Source organism: Paroedura picta, chromosome 6 (assembly GCF_049243985.1).
Source record: "Paroedura picta isolate Pp20150507F chromosome 6, Ppicta_v3.0, whole genome shotgun sequence".
Lineage (NCBI taxonomy): Eukaryota > Metazoa > Chordata > Lepidosauria > Squamata > Gekkonidae > Paroedura > Paroedura picta.
The window spans coordinates 101,395,438-101,416,017 of NC_135374.1; positions in this window are offsets into that span (position 1 = coordinate 101,395,438).

Here is a 20,580-nt window from a genome sequence, read left to right on the forward strand (position 1 = left end):
AAGCAAGCAGCATTTATCATAAAATGTCTGTTTCAAAATAGCCACTGGATTTATCTCAATCTCTTTTGCTACATCCCTCTTCCTTTTTATTGCCCAGGAAACTTCTGAAGGATTTATGTGTCCTTTGCAAATAGCTTTTTTTTTTTTTTGAAGCGCTATACAACATTCCACTTGCGTATGTTATTTAAACCTTATCATGTCCAATGAAAATCTTTTGGTCAAGCCCAAAACATGGATTAACACTAACACTAATTCATGCCCAAAATGCCTTTCAAGAGAACAAGTGCATCAGAAGTTACGTTTTGCTCACTCAATCAAAAATAAAGGAATCTAAATAGAGCAAATTAAAATCTCAAATTGAGGGAAAAAATGCAGATAATTATGAAAGCACTTACCAAGACAGCTCCAACTGTGTTCATTATAAAGAGCAATATATAATAGGTGGTTTTATATAATAGATGGTTTTCATCCTTTGGCACGTAGAGAGGACAATCAAAATTGTGAGAACTGTTATGCCTTTCAATGTTACAAGTTTAAAAGGATAGCACTTGTGAAAAATGTAGTTCTACAATTGATTCAGCCAAAATCAAGCAGCTTGACAATTTCTCTGATATTTCTTTTATGTTGTATTTTGTTTGTGCCAATGTATTTCTCATGCTAACTGGGTGGGATGTTTATGAAGATCGTTAATAGCAAGGAAAATTGTTTTTGGAATGTTTTTAGTCCAGATTCTGTGAGAAAAGGAGAGGTGTCCATTAGCTGAGGTTAAAAACTCAGGAATAGCACTATGGCACAGGCTGAGGGATAGAGATTTGGGAGTAGGGAAGCTAAGACCATAAAGTCCAGAGACTGAAGGAGGACAACATGGTAGGGAAGACTGAGAAATAGAAACCTAAGGATAGATTATATAGGAAAAGGAGACATGAGTACAGAGCCAGCTTGGTGTAGTGGTTAGGTGCGCAGATTTCTAATCTGGCAAACTGGGTTTGCATCTTGGCTCCACCTCCACATGCAGCCTTCTGGGTGATCTGGAGATCCCACTTCTGGGGTTTCTTGAATCCTGAATAATGATTTAGGGATTTCTCAATGGTAAAGAAATTGAGAAAAGCTGACATAGATGAAGTAATTGAGAAACCCAATGTAAGTTCTTTGCCAACCAATGTTTTCATGTTTCTTTGAAACATACAACTGTTTTAGATTTACTTTGATATTGACCTGAACTGAAGAACATACAGACTGAAATATTTTCAGTTCTTCAAGCAAATTTTGCTATCTGTTAAATACTTTCATTGAAGGAAGAAATTGCAACAAGTTTATGAATTATTTGATGTCTATTGTTATTAGCAATTACTGCCACGCAGCATTTCTCTTTGTTTCCCACCTGGAGCCTGGCATCCTTGTACATCCATGGAGTTGAAAACCAGAGAGTCTCAACTCCTCAGTAGCCCATTTCTCTAGGGGGACTGATCTCTGCAGCTTGGAAATGACCTGCAATTCCAGGAAATCCCCAGGTCCCAATGGGAGATTCACATCCCATAACCTCTCTGGAGCACTCCCCCCTTCCAAGCAGTCTGGAGATGAATTGTCATTGCAGAGTCCCCCCTCCAAAACAGCCATATTCCCCTTGGGAACTGATTTCTATAGTCTGCAGATGACCTCTAATTCCAGGAGATACCCAGGCCACACCTTGAGGTTGGTAACCTCTAGATTAGGAATGGTCCTTGAGGTTTGGAGGTAGAACCTCATGGGTCTGGGGGGGCAGGAGAAGGAGTAAAGGCTGCCTGCCAGCCCCATGGGGCCCAGCTGGGCCTCTGTGTTCTTCCTGCCTGCCTGCCTTCCTGCCTTCCTTCTCCCTCCCATGAGTTACGCTTTTGTCATGTAGCCTTTCCCCAGGAAGTCCCCAGTGCACATGTGCATCCTACCACCCATTGTTTCCCTGGATGCAACGGGCTTTGTCTCTAGTACAATATAATTCCCTACTATACATTGTGGCCCATGAAGTGTTAGACAACTCCACTGTTTTTTCAATCCCAGCCTAAGGCAGGTAGCATAAAGCAGAATTTTACTGGGGTCCTGATGGATTTCAAACGATGGGCTATCCATAACTCGATGGATCACAAGCTTTGCAGACCTGCTGTACCAACAAGCTATGTTTTCTTTGGTTGGAAACCCCATGAGTTGCACAAATACTCAGTCCCTCAGATCATTGAGTTCCCAAGTTATTTGTAAGTTGTGGTCAGCACAGTCAAATGTTTCCAAATTGTGAAATTTGAACTTGAACAGTCCATGTATGCTTTTCAGAGTGTGTCCTTATGTGTTCATAGGGTCACTGAAAATCTTGGACAATGTCATATTCAGGAATACTAAACACTTAGTATTATATCCAGAAGAGCTGCAGTGTTTTGTACCCTGCTTTTTACTACCTGAAGGAGCCTCCAAACAGCTTGTAATCACCTACCCTTCCTCTCCCCACAACAGGCATTCTGCAAGGAAGATTATGCTGGGAGAACTCTGAGAGAACTGCAACCGACTCACCCATCTGTCAGCATGGGGAGGAGTGGGGAATCAAACCCAGTTCTCCAAATTAGAAGCCACTGCTCTTAGCCACTACACCAAAGTGTCTCTCAGCTCAACATCCCATTAGCTAAATAGTTTCCTGTCTTCCCAGTCCTTCTGCAGATCACTGATCTCCACAAAATGCTGATCCTGAAGGACCAGAGAGCTTGAGTTAAACCATGAGGGGCAGATAGGTCTGAAACAGAAACAAGGAACCCATCGAAATTACTAGTTTAGTGTCAAATCAACCCTTACAGAGGTAAGTTGAAAGGGTGAAACACTAGGGCAGGGATCCAAAACATGGGGTACACAGGTGCTATGGCACACATCAATACTTTACCTGCTGCATGCCAAGTGTTTTCAGGAAGTGAATGGGTTCAGGTGGTGCTCCATAAGGACCTGCAAAATGGAGCTCTTATGTAAGGCATTTGGTTGAGGGCTAGGAAGGGCAGCTCCCTCCCTATGCAGAGCTGGTAAGGCCTGTTTGACAAAGTATAATTTGAAATAGCCCCCTTGGAAGGATGTCAGCTATGTGAATGGAGGTTGAGGTATGGAAGTAGTTATGCCTTGCAAATCAGGATTTTTGCTGCCATCTTGGATTGTTTTGTATTGTTTTTATGCAAGGTGTTTAGATTTTTATATAAACCAGTAAGTAAGTAAGTAAGTAAGTAAGTAAAGGTACAGGATTGCACTTGCCCTGCCTAGATATTTATGTTTGAACCACAGTTGCCATGACATTACTTGGATGCCCTGAAGCATTTTGCTTCTCTCTCAAAAGGATGGAAAGAGAAGACACAGTCACAAAGTAGGGAGTTGTGGTGGTTAAGAGCTGTGGCTTTTAATCTGGTAAACCAGTTTTGATTTCACATTCCTCCACATGCAGCCAGCTGGGTGATCCTGATAGTGTTGTTCTGACTGAGCAATCCTGTCAGAGCTCTCTCAGCCTCACCTACCTCAGAAGTCAAAGTTCTATTAGATCTGGTCTCCCAGAGCAGTACTCTGAGAGCTCTCTCAGATTCACCTCTCTCACAGGGTCTCTGTTGTGGGGAGAGGGAAAGGAAGGTGACTGTAAACCACTTTGAGATTCCTTTGGGAAGTGGAAAATGGCATATAAAACATAACCCTACTTCTTTTTCTTCATAAATAGATGGCAAGGCAACAGCCAGGCCCACCTCCATTAAATTACTGTGATGCCACCCCAATGGTATTGTTGCCCAGGATTCTAAGAATACATTTCCTGCCCATCTCCTGTCTAGTAGCCAAAGTCCCTACTGGCCAGTAATCATCCTTTCTGATTATCACTAAAGGGAAAGTGAACTTGTATATTCAGATAAAGGTAAAGGTAAAGGTATCCCCTGTGCAAGCACCGAGTCATGTCTGACCCTTGGGGTGACGCCCTCCAGCGTTCTCATGGCAGACTCAATACGGGGTGGTTTGCCAGTGCCTTCCCCAGTCATTACCGTTTACCCCCCAGCAAGCTGGGTACTCATTTTACCAACCTCGGAAGGATGGAAGGCTGAGTCGACCTTGAGCCGGCTGCTGGGATTGAACTCCCAGCCTCATGGGCAGACAGCTTCTGACAGCATTTCTGCTGCCTTACCACCCTGCACCACAAGAGGCTCTTCCGTATATTCAGATACTACCTCACATATCTAGAACATAGACTCTTTGAGGTTAGCATGCCCCATAGTCCTAGGCTTTATGTAGACCATAGTCTTGGAACCACTGACAGGGACAAAGGGCTCAGAACCACTCCTAACATCTCTCAGTTCTCATCTGTCCTCAGAGTCCACCACTGCTGAATGTTGCCATGCCACAACTGCTAAAGCACAATCCAGCGCATTACGATGGGGCTTCCTCTACTTTCCAAACCACAAAAGCTCAAATGGACAAGAGCTGCTAGCATGCCACTGCTTTGCGAGGCCACTCTCATTTTGAATTGAAAACAGAGTTGCGAACAAAACTGGAATGCTCATTGAGTCCTACAAATTGAAATGTGTAAAACAGTAGGTAAAGTTACCCCGGGAGGAGTCATTGGTCAGTGATTTCAGTGTTTCAGTTTGCCCTTCTGAACACTAATGAATTGCAGCCTGACAGCCGGCGAATACTCTAATAGCCCATTGAAGGACGTGCTGAAACGGTCGCTGACATCCGCCTTCAAAGCTCTGCTCACCCTGAAAAACCGAGATGGAGCCCCAGATCTTCTGGGAAGCCAATCTGAGCAAGACACTCCACTATTTGAAATTCATTTCATCGGACATCAAGGGAGCTTCTTCTTCTCTGCCAGGCAAATAAGGAGTAAAGCAGAACTGACAGACAATGTCCGTAGCATTTGGTCGTTTCTGACAGCTTACAAAGGCTATTGAGACTCAGTTCAATTATTTAAAAGCTTTAAAAAACGTATTCAAACTGCTTCCATTCTTGCCCATTTCAAGTACGCACCATTATCCACACCGAAAGAGGGAGGGGGACGGGGCAGACCTGAAAGATACATGTTAATGGTTAAACGGGGCAAAGAAAGGAATTCGAGAATGAGGGGGCACTTAATTTTTGCTGCTGTAAATAATTTGATTCTATTGCTAGATAGTTTTGTTTAGCCAGTAGCCATTATAGCTGGGGGCATCTGCAAGAATAATCCAGAACCTGATTGCTCTACATGGGTAAATTTAGGACTTAGTGGGCGGTGGCAAGTAGCCTCTTGTTAAATTTGCCAGCTCAGGCATTGGAAATTCCTGGAGATTTTGGAGCAGTGCCTATGGAGGACAGATGCTGAGGAGGGATTTCCCCTTAGATTCTCTGTCAACAACCATGATTATCAAGAGCCAACTTGAGCACTTCAGTTTAGGGCATCTGGTGACAGATCAAAGGTGCTCAAGACTCTTGAGCACTGCCTTGATGTGATAACAGCAGAAAGCCACCCCTTAATCATACTGGAGATGGCCAATCCAGTGGCTTTGTATTGTCAGCAATTCATAGCGACTGATATTGCAATTCTCTGCTGTGCCTAATTGTTATGGAATTTGCTGGTTGGCACACATGGTGGTGATCATTCACTCGGCGCAATCCCATTTAGAATGGTGAGGTTGAACTTATAGGCTACTTGTGCAAAACCCAAACTGGCGAAATTTGCCACTAGATTTAAAAAGCTTCGATAGCTATGGATCTGCTCCCCTTCTGTATCAGGTAGGCATACAGCAAATGTGTCTGCCCAATTAATATTGTTATGTCCCATTCTGGCATTTAAATCACTGCCGATCATCAACATAGAAGATGGGGATTTTTGAATTAATTGTGATATGCATGATTCTGCTTCATCCCAAACTAGTCTAATTTGTGGACAGAAATGCTGAAGAGGTAAATGCAAATTAATGCATATGACCTTCAACCACTTGAAGACCAGCAGTGTAGCAGGGACCCATTTATGCTTGAGTGCTGGTCTTTTATCATGTGCCTTTAGACAGATCATTAAGTTGGCCTGAATGCGAAGTTTTCATAACGAAAGGCATAAACCTGTTAGCATAAAACTGAGATGAGTTTTTGGCCTCCGTTGATAACAATTCAGCAGTTATGAAAGCGCTAAAGAAAGCCAACCATTCTTTTAAAACGCATTTATATTTTTGTCACTTTGGGATAAAAATTTCCTTTTCCCCCTTTAAATTAAATCTTGGATGTCCAACAGCAGGGCATTAAATGGTGCTGAGATTCTCCTACACAAACCCATTCTTTGATATCTTTCTTTGCCTCCTCCTGAAATCCGAAATGGCACCCCTATGTACAACTAATTATAACACAACATAGCCCAACAGCAAAGATACTTAAGGTATTAAAAAGATAATAGAATAGATTAAGGTAGATTAAAAAGTTACGTTTCCCCATCTGGATATCATTCTGTTCAAGAGATTGCCAGACGTATGCGAAATAATACCTTGCTTTGCATATAATTCTCAGACAATCCCCCCCCCCCGTTCCCTCCCCAACTAAATCTGGGACAGGTATCAGACTTTGAATTTGGGGATTTAGAGAGAAATCCTAAACATGTCTACCCAGAATCCTACTCAGGTCTATTCAAAGGCACTTACTCCTAGGAAAGTTTCTTCTTAGAATGGCATTACGGCTAGATGTTCCTGCTATCCTTTATTTCAAGGATCCGTTATTCATTACATAACACTCATGGCAAGGAAGGGATGCACCATGACTGTAAAATGCAACCTTAACTCAATAAATTACAAGGATGGTTCCTGTAATTCAAGTAAAGTACCTGTCTGACACAGAGACGATGCTGCTTTTGTATAGTTGCACATGTTCCTTGGTCGGAGCGGTTCACATGGCAGCCTTGTTATGTACATAAATCAGCACTGACTTTTGGCAATCCCAGCCAGGGGCTTTCAAGGCAAGTGAGAAGAAGAGGTGGTTTGCCACTGTCTTCCTCCACAGAGTCTTTCTTAGTGGTCTCCAGTCCAAGCACTGACCCAGCTTTGCTTCTGATTACACCATCCTGCCTTCCCTTCGAACAAGCCACAAGCATAGAAAGCAGGTCTGGAAAAACATATGAAGAAGAAGTCCATCAGTGGTTATTAGCCACAAAAGTATAGATGGAACACTATTTCTTGGGCATTGATGTTCTGTATTCTTGGTGCTTGGGGTCAACAGTAGAAGGGCTTCAGGAGTTCTGGCCCTGCTGGTGGATTTTGGCCGCAGTGTGACACAGAGTATTGAACTGGATGAACCACTGGTCTGATCCCACATGATTTCTCTTATGTTCTTACTAGCAGGAAAGCCCATTGTATTTCTGAATACAATGGGCACTTGGCTTCCCCTGCCCTGCCCTGGGCAGGCCAGGCAAGGCCTGGAGAGGCCTCGGGGGGTCTTTTTGGGGCAGGGGGAAAGCACTAGGGGGCAGATTGTTCCCCCCTCTGCCACCCCCAAAAGGTTTCTGGAGGCCTCGGTGGGCTTTTTCGGGGCAGGGGAAGGCACTGGGGCAGTCCATTTCCCTGCCTCCTTCTGAGTGGCCAGGGACTTCGACAAAATGGCAGAACTGTGAAGAGACAGTTAGGTGTGGGAGTTCCAATTTGATTGATCAGCCACTAGGTGGATGGCCGATCAGAGGCATACAGGCTCCAATGAGCAACCCGATTGGCCCATATCCATTAACATCAAACTCCTCTCAGGATCCCTTACCCCTTTTATTTATATACTTATGGTTACAGATGAGAAAATCACCCATTTTTAACTCTGTAATAAAACTTGTAGACATGCAGTACAATCCCAAGAACACTTTCCTGGGAGAAATCCCTCATGAATAAACATGAGTAGGATTCTCGGTAGACTAGCTTAGGATGGCACTGTTAGTCTTCTAACTTCTCTTTTCTTTTTTTATCTCTTCCTCATTAATGACTGAGGATAGAAAATTTGTCTCTCCAATCTAGTGACCAAAATCGACTTCTGTCATTCAAATAAAGCTATAATGGATTTATCTGTCAATCAAATCAATTTGTGGTACACCTCTAGTTTAAATATTTGATATTCAACTCTACTACATATAAGAAAAAAAATTCAATAGACCCATCTCCCAGTTTCCCATCCCATCTCTGATATTTAGTATGAAAGGAATTTCCGATGGTTCTTTTACATACGGCAATTCAAAATCTGCTTTTTAAGGGTTATAATCTGATCTCCCAGTTTCCCCATTAAAAATCTGAAGCATATCATCTTCTAAGATAAATATGCCCGCTGTAAAATGCTAGCTCACATTTAACTGCATGACATAGATTCATCAAAGCAGTCAGATCCTGACATCAGAAAAGAGCTGCAAAAATTAATTAGAGTTAAGAGCCAAGATGATTAGAAAATGGGAAGTTGCAGTCAAAATGCTTTTGAAGGACAGGCCAGTATCTTCATACTATGGAGACAGAGACTCATTTCTGCAAGCTAGGAATGGAGTAAATGGAAGCTACGTTTAGGGTGCCTGATTCTGAGGAACTCTCAAAATTAAGTACTCATTTCAAGTCTTACATAATTGAAATAATGTGCATTTTGAGTAATGCTATGATGCCTATTAAATTTAATATAGTTCAGGGATGTTTACAACAGTCTTAAAAATACAATAACAGGTAAAAATCAATCAAGATAATTAAAATAGATTAGGTAGTTAACCATCAGATGGCAGGTGATCCCCAAAGTGGTTCTTCTGATTGGGGCAGGCAATGAGCTACTGGGTTACAGTGGCTTTTATTGTTTATATTTTTTTATTTGTTCACATTCGCCTCAACCATAAGCCCAGAAGAAGAGCTCCATGTTGATAGCTGCTTCCCACACCTTCCTTTAGGGATAATAATCATGAAGATCTGCAACATTCATTCTTCCAGTATGGCCCAATGTCTCTTAAGCATTATGGGAAGAAGAGGCACCATCAGGGTTTCTGTGCTTTGACAGGAGGAGGAGGAGGAGGAGGAGGAGGAGGAGGAGAAGTGGTTTTTATATGCCACCTTTCTTTACCAGATGGAGTCTCAAAGAGGCTTATAATCGCCTTCCTCTTCTTCTCCCCACCACAGATACCCTGTCAGGTAGGTGAGGCTGAAAGAGCCCTGATATTACTTCTCAATCAGAACTGCTTTATCAGTGTTGTGAGGAGTCCAAGGTCACCAAGCTTGCAGCATGTGGGGGAGCGGGGAATCAAACCTGGCTCACCAGATTAGAAGTCCATGCTACTAACCACTACACCAAGCTGGCTCTGGAAAGGGATCCTAACAATTCCAGACACCATGATTATCTTTAATTAAAACAAGTGTGGTCAATATTGTGTACAAACACAGCTGATCTATGGTGACCCTTGTTTCTCAAACAGCCAAGATTGTATTTAACAACCAAGACACAAGGGGTTGTTTGGCCTAGACCAGGATTTTTCAATCAGGATTTTCACAATGATAAAAGAAGTTAAGACCTTCCAATGAGCTCAAATAGAAGGCGGTGATTATAAATCCCTTTACTTTCAACTAACGTGTCTAGTTATGGATCTTATGCAGTCATCAAGTTATAGGTCATTCCTGTGCATGTTGATGTGTCAGTGTTAAAATGATAGTTCTGTTGAGCTCAAATGGATCCTATTGGATTACATTCTATAGGTCTTTAATCCATAACCTGTCCTAATCTAAATCTTCCTTTTGCTTTGCATTCTTGAAAAAAGTGGTATTCTTCAACAAAAGTTCATGTTATTTTTAGATAACACATTTTGAAGTTCTGCCCTTTTAATAGGGGAAAGTATGAGGATGTCAGAAGTGCCATGCTTCTGCCATGTTTGTTAGCTTTCTCACCTCTGTCTCGTCCCCCACCCCCATCCATCTTCAGAACGCGGTGCCTTGACTTTGGGTGACAGGCTACTGGAGAGAGATGAGATTTGCATTCTCTGGGCAAGACTGGAGGAGCAGGAGGGACTCTTTTTCAAAGCGACTAAACTGTATATTCCCATTCCCATGTGACCTGAGGTCCTAAGACTGTACCATGATTCTCAGGTGGCTGGACATTTCATTTTTGGAAAGCCCCTCCATCTGGTCCAACCTACAGTTATGGAGAGCTATGTCTGGGACTGCTCTATATGTATCATGGCTAAATGAGCAGGAAGAAAACTGCACAGGCTGCTATGGCCCCCTGGAGACCCCTGTGGCCCCTTAACAAAACATTTTAATGGATCTTATCATGGATCCACCTCCCAGTTAGGGAAAAACAGTACTTGGGGGGATAGCTGGCCTGTTTTATAAACAAGCTGTCTTTGTGCCCTGCCCCTCCCTGCCCACAGCTCAGAAACTTGCATCTCTGTTTGTCCAAAATATGTACAGCCTCTATGGTTTGCCCTGCAAAGCCATGTCTGATAGAGGGTATCAAATTGTTGCCAAGTTCTGATGGTAACTTGTTGCCAAGTTACCAAGTCCAGTTCGGGTTATCACCCCCAAACTAACAGGCAGACAGGATGGGTGATGAGGAAATGGCAAATAATAAAAAGTGGGTTTATGTCTCCTCTCCAAGAAGCAGGTGGCAGGAGAGGAGAATACAATGCAGGGAGAACATGAGCCATAAGCAGATGCTGACATGTTAGAAGTATTACCACCAACAGATAGATGGAAAATGCCAGGCATATATGCAAAACATGCTGTTAAAATGAAATAAAAAGAATTGTTTTAATGGGAATCCTTCTCAAACACAGAAATATAGAAGGAGATCCTCTGAAGATGCTTTCTGTATCTTAGACATGCTAGAAATCAAACCTCTCAAGGGATTTCTGGTACCTTGTAAGAAAAACCACCAAGTCATATTTTTATCAGGTTAATGACTTTCAGAGTAAGTTCTTGTTGAGGAGACTCCCTGCAATGGTCTTAGTTATGGGAAAACACTGGAAAATCTTTTGTCAGGGGGGATTCAGGTTAGACTCCATAGGGTTTGCAAAATTCTCCATGGGAAACAATAGAGCTGGTTTTTTGAACCCCACTTTTTACAATTGCCTGTCCTTCCACTCCCCACAACAGATACCTGGCGAGGTAACAGTGAGAGCTCTGAGAACTGTGAGCCTAAAGTCATCCAGCTGGCTTCATGTGAAGGAGCGGGTAATCAAACCTCACACTAGAGGCCTCTGCTCTTAATCACTCCACCAAGATGGAAGATGGAATACCTTCTTTGGGGATCCATATAATTACCCCCCTGGTCCAATCTGTTTCAAACTTGTTTTTTAGAAGAGTCACCAGTAGCTTTGCTGAAATTTTGTTTCCTCTAACTATTCCCCCCCACACACAAACACCAGATCCTCAGATACCTCTGGATCAATTGTCCATTAAAGCCCATGGGTTCTATTGACTATAATGGTCCCCATAGGGGGGCGGAGGGAACTGGCATTCCTGAATATTTATCAAATCCAAATATCATACCAGCATTGGGATTCAGGGGTACTAGGAAATACCAATAATTTTTAGGCTCAATCTATTCAGACATGAAAGACATCATTGCTGAGGTATTTTGCACACGCTCTACACATCATTTTAAGTGGTTAATGAAGTCTGTCACCAACAAGTATGAGGTATAAGTATGTAAAGGTGCAGAGAAGGAACACAGAATTAAACCATGCTGGAATGCAGTTTTCAGATTCGTTCATGGGTATGCATGGACAGTAGAGGGCATTGTTGAATTACTGTTTAAGGTGATTGGGGAATGTTCTTGTAATAAACAACATGCAATTGCCTTCTTTCATCCATTGTAATTAAATCTACTGGTGTTCAATGAAACTCTGTGATGTGTGATTTTTTTGAATGTAACAATGACATAACTCCCCTCCCCGTCCCTTCCACCAGAAATACTCATATCTCAACATTCTCAATATAACTATAATTGACTAACTGTAATAGGACATTTCTCCCTTCATAATCTCACTCCCTCTTCCCCATCCTATTGTAAAGGGGAACTGGTGGAATTTTAAAAATTGGGGGGGGGGGGTGACTGTACTGCAGGGGAGAGAGAACTGGTGAAATGAGTTTTAACACACTGTTTCTAGGCCTGCTATCAAAAATCCTGTCTGCAGAAAACACTAACAAACAAAATTCATGCACATAACCTGTGGAAGCAATAGGAGTTTTCATACAAGAAGAAACATTTTAAGAGGCTTCACTAGAAATTGAGCAACTGGACTGGTTGCCAGAGCTGTAGGGCAGCAAAGGATAAAAGGTAAAGGTAAAGGTATCCCCTGTGCAAGCACCGAGTCATGTCTGACCCTTGGGGTGACGCCCTCTAGCGTTTTCATGGCAGACTCAATACGGGGTGGTTTGCCAGTGCCTTCCCCAGTCATTACCGTTTACCCCCCAGCAAGCTGGGTACTCATTTTACCGACCTCGGAAGGATGGAAGGCTGAGTCAACCTTGAGCCGGCTGCTGGGATCGAACTCCCAGCCTCATGGGCAAAGCTTTCAGACGGCTGCCTTACCACTCTGTGCCACAAGAGGCTCTAGAATGCTAAATCTCTCTCTCTCTCTCTCTCTCTCTCTCTCTCTCTCTCTCTCTCTCTCTCTCTCTCTCTCTCTCTCTCTCTCTCTCTCTCTCTCTCTCTCACCTACACAAAAAAGAACTTGAATAGTCTGGCCAATAACTAGCTAGAATGTCTGTATTTGGTAAAGAAATTGGTGAAATTCTTGTGTAGGCTTTCTCAACAAGGGTTTTGAAAAACTAAGGTTTCTTGACAGCCCTGAAAGGGTTTCCTCAGTAGGTGGGAGTTCATTAATTTTGAATACAATTTTTAAATGTATAAAAGATTTTTCAGGTGATATGACCATATGTGGTCATGTTGCCCCCCCTACAAAAATGACCAATGCTGGGCCTGGAGGGGATGGATAGGGGAGGGACCCTGGGTGTGAGTGTGCACAGCTATACTTTATTTATTTTATCTATTATTGGACTTCTCCCTCATTTCTGGCTAATGGCGGGTTACAGATTTCTGGCTAATGGTGGGTTACAGATTCATCCAAAATTAAAACCCCATTAAAAACCATCCTGACGAACAACATACATATCAGATCCAACAATAAAACTGTAACGAAGAACCCCTCTGACCCCACCAGAACTAAAATAGGAGTAGGAGGAGGAACACAGATCTTCAATAAGTATATGCTGTTAGTCCTAGGGCAGCCCATCAGATTTTCCTTGCCATGCTAGCCTCAATCATAGACTTCCTAAGCATATTCTGCATGATCACGCCACTTCTGGGGTTTCTCCAAGTCTGAAGAATGTTTCAGGGATTTCTCAATGGTAAAAACATTGAGAAAGGCTGTTCTAGAGTATCGGAGGTATCTTCCCTGGATTTCAGTTGACAGAACAGAATTTCTTATTGGACCAGTGACACAATGGAACTGCAAAATCATTTCCAGGCATGTGACATAGTTAACAAACAAGATGTGAGTAAGATGTGAATTCACCAGTAGAAAATCAAGAACTGGGTGACAGATCACACCCAAAGGGTGCTTGTCATCTTCTTGGAGAGAAGTGATGAGTGGAGTGCCTCAGGCATCTGTTCTGGGCCCTGTGTTATTCAATATATTCATAAATGATTTGGATAAAGGAATAGAGGGGGGGGCTTATTAAATTTGCTGATGATACTAACTGGGAGTGGTAGTAAACACACCAGAAGATTATCTTGACAGGCTGGAAATTAATATTAATAAAATGAATATTAATACTGAAAAATGTTCTTCACTTAGGTAGGAAAAATCAAATGCATAACTATAGGGTGGGTGAGACTTGTCTTGGCAGTAGCATGTGTGAAAAGGATCTGGGGGTCTTAGTAGACCATACATTGAACATAAGTCAGCAGTATGACTTGGTGGCTAAAAATGCAAATGGGATTTTGGGCTGTATCAAACGGAGTATCGTATCCATATCATGGGAGATGATGGCACTGCTTTATTTTCTTCTGGTTTGGCCTCACTTGGAGTACTGTGTTCAGTTTTGGGCACCACAACAGAAGAAAGATGTAAAGAAACTGGAGCATGTCCAGAGGAGGGTTTCAAAGATGGTGAGGGTTTTGGAGACCATGTCATATGAGACAGTGGAACAAGTTTTCTCAGGAGGTGGCGAGTTCTTGTTCTTTGGAAGTTTTTAAGCAGAGTCTAGATAGTCATCTGACAGAAATGCTGATTTTAGGAATTTAGGCAGATTGTGAGCGGGTGGGCAGGTAGTTGTGAATTCCTGCATTGTGCAGGGGGTTGGACTAGATCACTCTGGAGGTACTTTCCAATTCTACGATTCCCTAAAAACATTCTTTCCTACACAGTAAATAGGTGCAGCAGGGAGAATGGCTTAACACAATCTTCTCCATGATGTACTTATTCTTATATGCAGGGAATATTATGTTAAAAAGCATAAAATATATAGCCTCAACTCATCTGCATTCCAAAATGGGGCAGTTGGAACCCTGCCAAAAAGACAAACAAGTGGCTTCTAGATCAAATCAAGTCTGAACTCTCCCTAGAAGCTAAAATGACAGGCCCCGTGGAACTGTGATGGCTCAGTCAGGACCCTGATCTCGGAGGGCGACTCATTCCATCATGGCAGGGGTGGGTCCAGGCAGATATCTTTAAGGCTAAGAATGGCCAACAGATAGGCACTCCAAGAATGGAGTACTCCCCTGGAGATATAAACAAATGAAAGAAATGGACGAATGATCTCAGGAATCCAGCTTTCTCCACCTTTTCCCAGCTGGCCTTTTAAGCAGGTGCCAACTCTGAGTTATGCTTGGGAAATAGCGGTCCTTGCACAGGCATATCATTATCAGAAAGATATGTGTTTCAGGGTTTTGGATCTGCTGCCTCCAATGGCATGCCCAGCTTTCCTCTTGTTGCATATTTAGCCCTTGTTTGCCTTTGCAGTTCTCTTCCTGTTAACGGTTAAGTTAGAACCAATCAAGAATATAAAAAGCTGTATGCAAGGGAGCAGTATCATTAACTTCACTGGGACTCTTTGGGCACAAAGGCAGGCTCCAATTGCAAGGCTGGCCCTTAGGTACGTGAAATCAATTGCAAAACAATGGCCTTTCTGGTAATGAGGATGAATAACGACAAAGCTAGACTCCGTAGACCCTGTGCAAGACCTGCCCAGTTTGTCTTGGGATCCCTTAAAAGCATCTTGTTAAACTTCCTTGGTATTAATAAAAAAAAAATGTGGCATCTCGTTAACATACAAGAGTCTCTTTAAAAGGTGACAAAATGTTCAGCTGGATAATTACCTGCTTCTTGTGCTTGTCTCTGCTTCAGAGCCAGGCTATCAAGCAAGGCAGCTATGCCCTGTTTTTGTGCAAAGCCTATAGGCAAAATGTTTGATTGTGGGCCACTGTAGCATTATGATGATGAGATTATTATTAGCAGTGCTGCTGGCATTCAGTGCAAAGGGGATGAGGATTATGAATGCCAATTTGTCTCTGCTTTGGCCAGTATATTCAGGCAAGAGAAGACCATGATCATTCTTCATCCCCCCCTCCCCATTCTTCTCCACTGATGAGCTGGGCAAAAGGAAACAAGACTGCTGGCAGGGGCTCATGGGAACTGTAGTCCATGGACATCTGGAGAGCCACACTTTGGCCACCCCTGCTAGAATGTTGGTGAGTTCTGAATTTGGTTCAGTGCTCATGTCCTTTTTTATCTCAAATACCTTATTTTTCTGATTAGGGTTCCAAGTAGTAAGCTTGGAAAAAGAAGAGGGTGTGGCAGGATTTCTGGCTATTTTTAACCTCATTGCAACCAGAGTAGCAAGAAGAGAGATTGAGTAAGAATTTGTATTTTCCTTTTGGAGAATTAGAGAAAGGTCTCTAGAATTCATTATGAAGGCAGCATCATTTTCAGCAGTGTTGCATGGGAAGATGGCGTTACCCTAGCTAGAAGCCCCATAATAGAAGGTAGTCTTCAAATAGGCACCTCCATATGCCTGGCACTGTGCAAACTGGTGTACACGGGAGCCAGTCTGACAGCTGCTTGATATGGAAAGTCATTGGATTCATTCCTTGGTCAACAAGTTCAGGCTGGACTCCATCTTGCCTGAGATTGCCAGAAGAGGATGGAAAATTCCTTTCTCCCCCATTTCCTCTAGGCCAGTGCAACAAACTTAAGCCTAAATGGGTAGTTATGGAAGCACATAGGACCATTGCTCCTCCCAGCCAGAACCATCAGATTGTCCAGGGAAGGGAGTGATTCCTCCAGGAACTGACTAAAACTTCTTTTGTCCTGTCTCCTTACCCGCAAACTGTCTTATTCTTTCAGTGCAATCTCTGTCTAGTAGCATCTTGCCTACTTAATGGCTCTTATTGTACTCCCCCCCCCCCAGACTCCTTCCTGATTAAACAGTACAGGTCCATTATGAAGATTCTAGTGGCACTTTCTTCAGATTAGATATGTTTCACACCTAGCCAAGGTATTCTTCAGTGTGATAGGTTTACATCTAGTTACATCATATGCCAGTGCACCTATCAGATTTGTCCATAACTCATAACCAGTCACCAGTCATTTACATCACATCACACATCCCTTGGGGCAGTCACTGGGCTGGTGCAAATTTCAAACCCTTTATATGTCAGAAACTGAGCTCTGCTCTGTGTGTGTGTGTGTTGACCTCTGCACACCCAGTCTTGTTTCCACCCCCCGATGTTGTCCACTCTATGTCTTTGCTTCTTGGACTCACTCAGGTGCAATATTTCCCTATTTAGCTACATTTTCCCCTGAAGAATTTAGTACATGTATTTTTTTTCTCTGTGTGTTTCTCAATACAATACAAAACTCAAAATTTAAAGGGACCAAACTTGCTCCCTGCCTTGTGCTGGGACAAGAATGCCCACTGAAAACTATGGGAGACACAATGGAACTGCAACAGAATTCAGTATCTCTCATTGTGCTAGCCTAGAAAGGTGAAGGAGGGGGGAAATTTATTCTTGGTTTGCTGTATCCTTCCCCAGTGATTTGGCACTAAGGTGCCCACAAATTTCCTGAGACATCCTACCTGCTGTGTTTGTGTGTGTGGGATGTTTTTACTGTCATTGATCTAGAAAGGTGCCTTACTGTCAAGGTGACCATGTCTTGAATGACAAGAATGCCCATTGTAAACCATGGGAGATGCTGGAAGACCTGTTGGAAATAAAGGGCAGCAAGAATGCCAAGAGACTTGCATGGTCTCCATTGAGATGTATTATAGTAGGGAAACAGTTGCAAAGACAGCATGGAATGGATTATCCATTACACTCAGATAAACTACTCTGGAATGGCAGGGCACAGAGTGGAATGACAGCCACTGGAAGAACCACATGGGATGGTCGCCAGAGGCGAGGGAGGGGTGGGAGCTGAAGATGGCAGTTTTGGGGGATGTACTAAAATGAATGAGAAACCATGGAGATGCTAGAAGACCCATTGGGAGGGGCTAGGTGCTTGGTTTTCCTGAGCAGGCTTGAAGAGAAATTTTATCTCTGAGCGGAGAGAGTGAGGTAAGGAACCATTTGGAATCAAACGACATACTAATTAGCTGGAATGGCGAGCTGCAGAACCGCATTCTGCTGTTTCAAGCAGTACCTGTACCTCTTGCATATATTTAATCTCTCTCATCGGGAACAACTAGAGGCCATATCATGAAAACAATACCTGTGCTTTTGGTAAGCAGCATGGAAGCTCACGGTTGGGAAAGGGGAAGAGGGGGAACTATTACAGCCCTGGTGCATTGCGTCTTGTCCCTGCGCTGCTTGTGTAAGGTGCTAAAAATATAGACCTCTCACAGACTCACTTTCTTTATTGCCAGCAATCAAATTTGCAGTCCATCATTCCGTACAGCTTGTACCAAATTCCCATTTTTAAAAAATTACATTTTATTTTGCAGAAACAAACAAACTTCGGCTCACTGCTGAAATCCTCCTAATCTAAACTGTGCTGGTATCTGCGGCAACCCTTTATGGCTTTAATTTGCTGAGTGCTTGTCACGAGATCATAGCGCACTCGTTTCCTCGGGGTTCATCTGCAGATATTGCAATTTTAACTTATTTTTAAGCATCCCTGGAGTCTTGTTCAAAATTGCATTCCCTGTTTCACTCTCTTTTTGGCCTAGAAAGTCTACCTTGTTTTTATGCTTTTGGTGGGGTTGTTGTGGGGTTTTCACATAGGAAGAATTTGGTATCTAACACTTTGTGAATTGCTGGTAGTGAGTATTGTCTACTTACATAATACAGAATTCTACTGAAAATGTGATCTGGAGAGACAAACACACCATGCATCACATTTGCATGGAGAGTGCTCACAGGATGCATGCATCCTGTGTTTGGTTTTTTTTTTGGGGGGGGTATGTTATTCTCTTTCCATCAAACTGCTTGGGACCAAATGCCATTTTATTCCTCCCCTAAAGGGACTCTATGCTGCAAAGAGCTAGAGTGTCTAATGATTAAGAGCAATAGACTCTAATCTGGGTCTGATTCCTCAGTCCTCTGTCCAAATCTTGCTGGGTGACTTTTGAGCCAATCACAGTTTTCTCAGGACTCTTTCAGACCTACTTCGTTCACAATGTACCTGTTGTGGGGAGGGGAAAGGGAAAGTGAATGGAAGCCACTTTGGGAATCCCCAAGGTTACAAAGAGTCCTTATCAATATATAGAATCACAGATACAGGGATCTACTTGATACTCCTATTTTTTGGGGCAGGGTTGGATTTCCTTATATTGAACATTTAATGGTAACTCAGGATCAAATTGGGGAACTCTCTAGTTTTCCACTATGGCCACCAGCCACAGAAGGCGAGATCAGGTCATTGATACCATCCCTAACAGCCCATAAGTCTTTTATTGAATGTTTTAAAGCCCTTATAAATTGATGGCCCCCAGTTCTGGCTAAAGTGGTTACGCAAATCAATGAAACTGGACATCTACCAGAAGGATGGATAACTAGTATAATTGTATCTTAAGGCAGAGAAAAAAAGAGATATGAAACTCAATTATTCTGCTTGCTTCTTCATACCATCTGTTTATCCTGGATCAGTTCTATAAGTTATTTAAGAATAGTATTGGAATTTGCTCCTGTTCCCCTTTTATCCTACCAATAAAGTTAAAGGTAAAGGTATCCCCTGTGCAAGCACCGAGTCATGTCTGACCCTTGGGGTGATGCCCTCTAGCATTTTCATAGCAGATTCAATATGGGGTGGTTTGCCAGTGCCTTCCCCAGTCATTACCGTTTACCCCCCAGCAGCAAGCTGGGTACTCATTTTACCGACCTCTGAAGGATGGAAGGCTGAGTCAACCTTGAGCCGGCTACCAAATAGTATCAGCTGTCCTACCAAATAGTATGAATTATATTGCAGGTATTATTGTGAATGGCTAGCCACCTTGAATGCAGTGACTAAAAGGCAGTACATAAAGATACCAAATCAATCAATATGTTGGTTAAAGTCAAGTTCTTCTTCTTTTTGCTTACAAATGCAGTTGTATGACAGTTTTCCAGTCCTGTGGCATGAAATCTATTTATAATGGAAAGAAATGGACATGGTGGTGATTGAACGTCACCATCTCTCTTCTAGTTTGATGACTGCTCTGTGCATTTCAGGAAGCAGGACAAGGTGGCGGTGGAGTTCACAGAAGGCTATCGCTTGGAACACTGAAAAAGCTATGTTCTTTAGTCAGTGTGCTGATATAGTGTGCTATGAATAGAAACCCCAATTAGGAAATGGCTTATGAAGCCGAATCTCCCTAACTGAGCTACTCTAGTGTTGATTATGGGTCCTACACATTCCTCATGAGCAATAAACTTTCTACATATTTGAAATTCCTCAAGTGGCTTTATAAAATACATCATCCTCATTGTAGCCTGCCCCAGGAAAACCTTATGAAGATTAAAACGTTTGTCATGTATGATGCAACCCCTCATCACTAGACTGACACACAGTGCCCAATGACCCATGGCATCCTCTACCAGTCTAGGCTTATGCCAAAGCCAGACCCAGATTTTCTAGTCAGCCAGAATTCAAGTCTGGCCAGACTCCATTTTCAGCTTGACCAAAGTCCCTGGGCTGACCTGACAGCTGTGACTCTCCTGCTCTGCATTCATCCCTCCCTCATTCCATTGTATTGCTGATATAGTGTCCAGCAAAGTGCATTGCACCTAAGGGCTCTTGTCCAACCTCTTTGTCTTCACACCTGTGACTCAACCTAAGCCAGTCTGCCAGAAGGGAATTTCCCCTCCACCCAGTTAGCTTGAGACCACTGGAACCTTCCCATTGTACTATGATGGTTTCCTTTCTTCAGAGCCATCAAGCCCCAGCCGCACCCAATTTTCTTGAGCCATCAGCACCCATTCCACCCATTGTCTCAACCTCAAGACAGCCCACTCAGTATACATGTAATTTCTAGCACTCATCACCCTCCAACAGGGTCTAAAAGTCTCTGCCCTGGCAAACCACTTTACCAACTTTGGAACCTTGGGGTCAGAATTCCAGACTTGTAGACAAGAATCGGAATCAGACTTGTAGACAAGAAAACTTCTACGTGGAAAGTA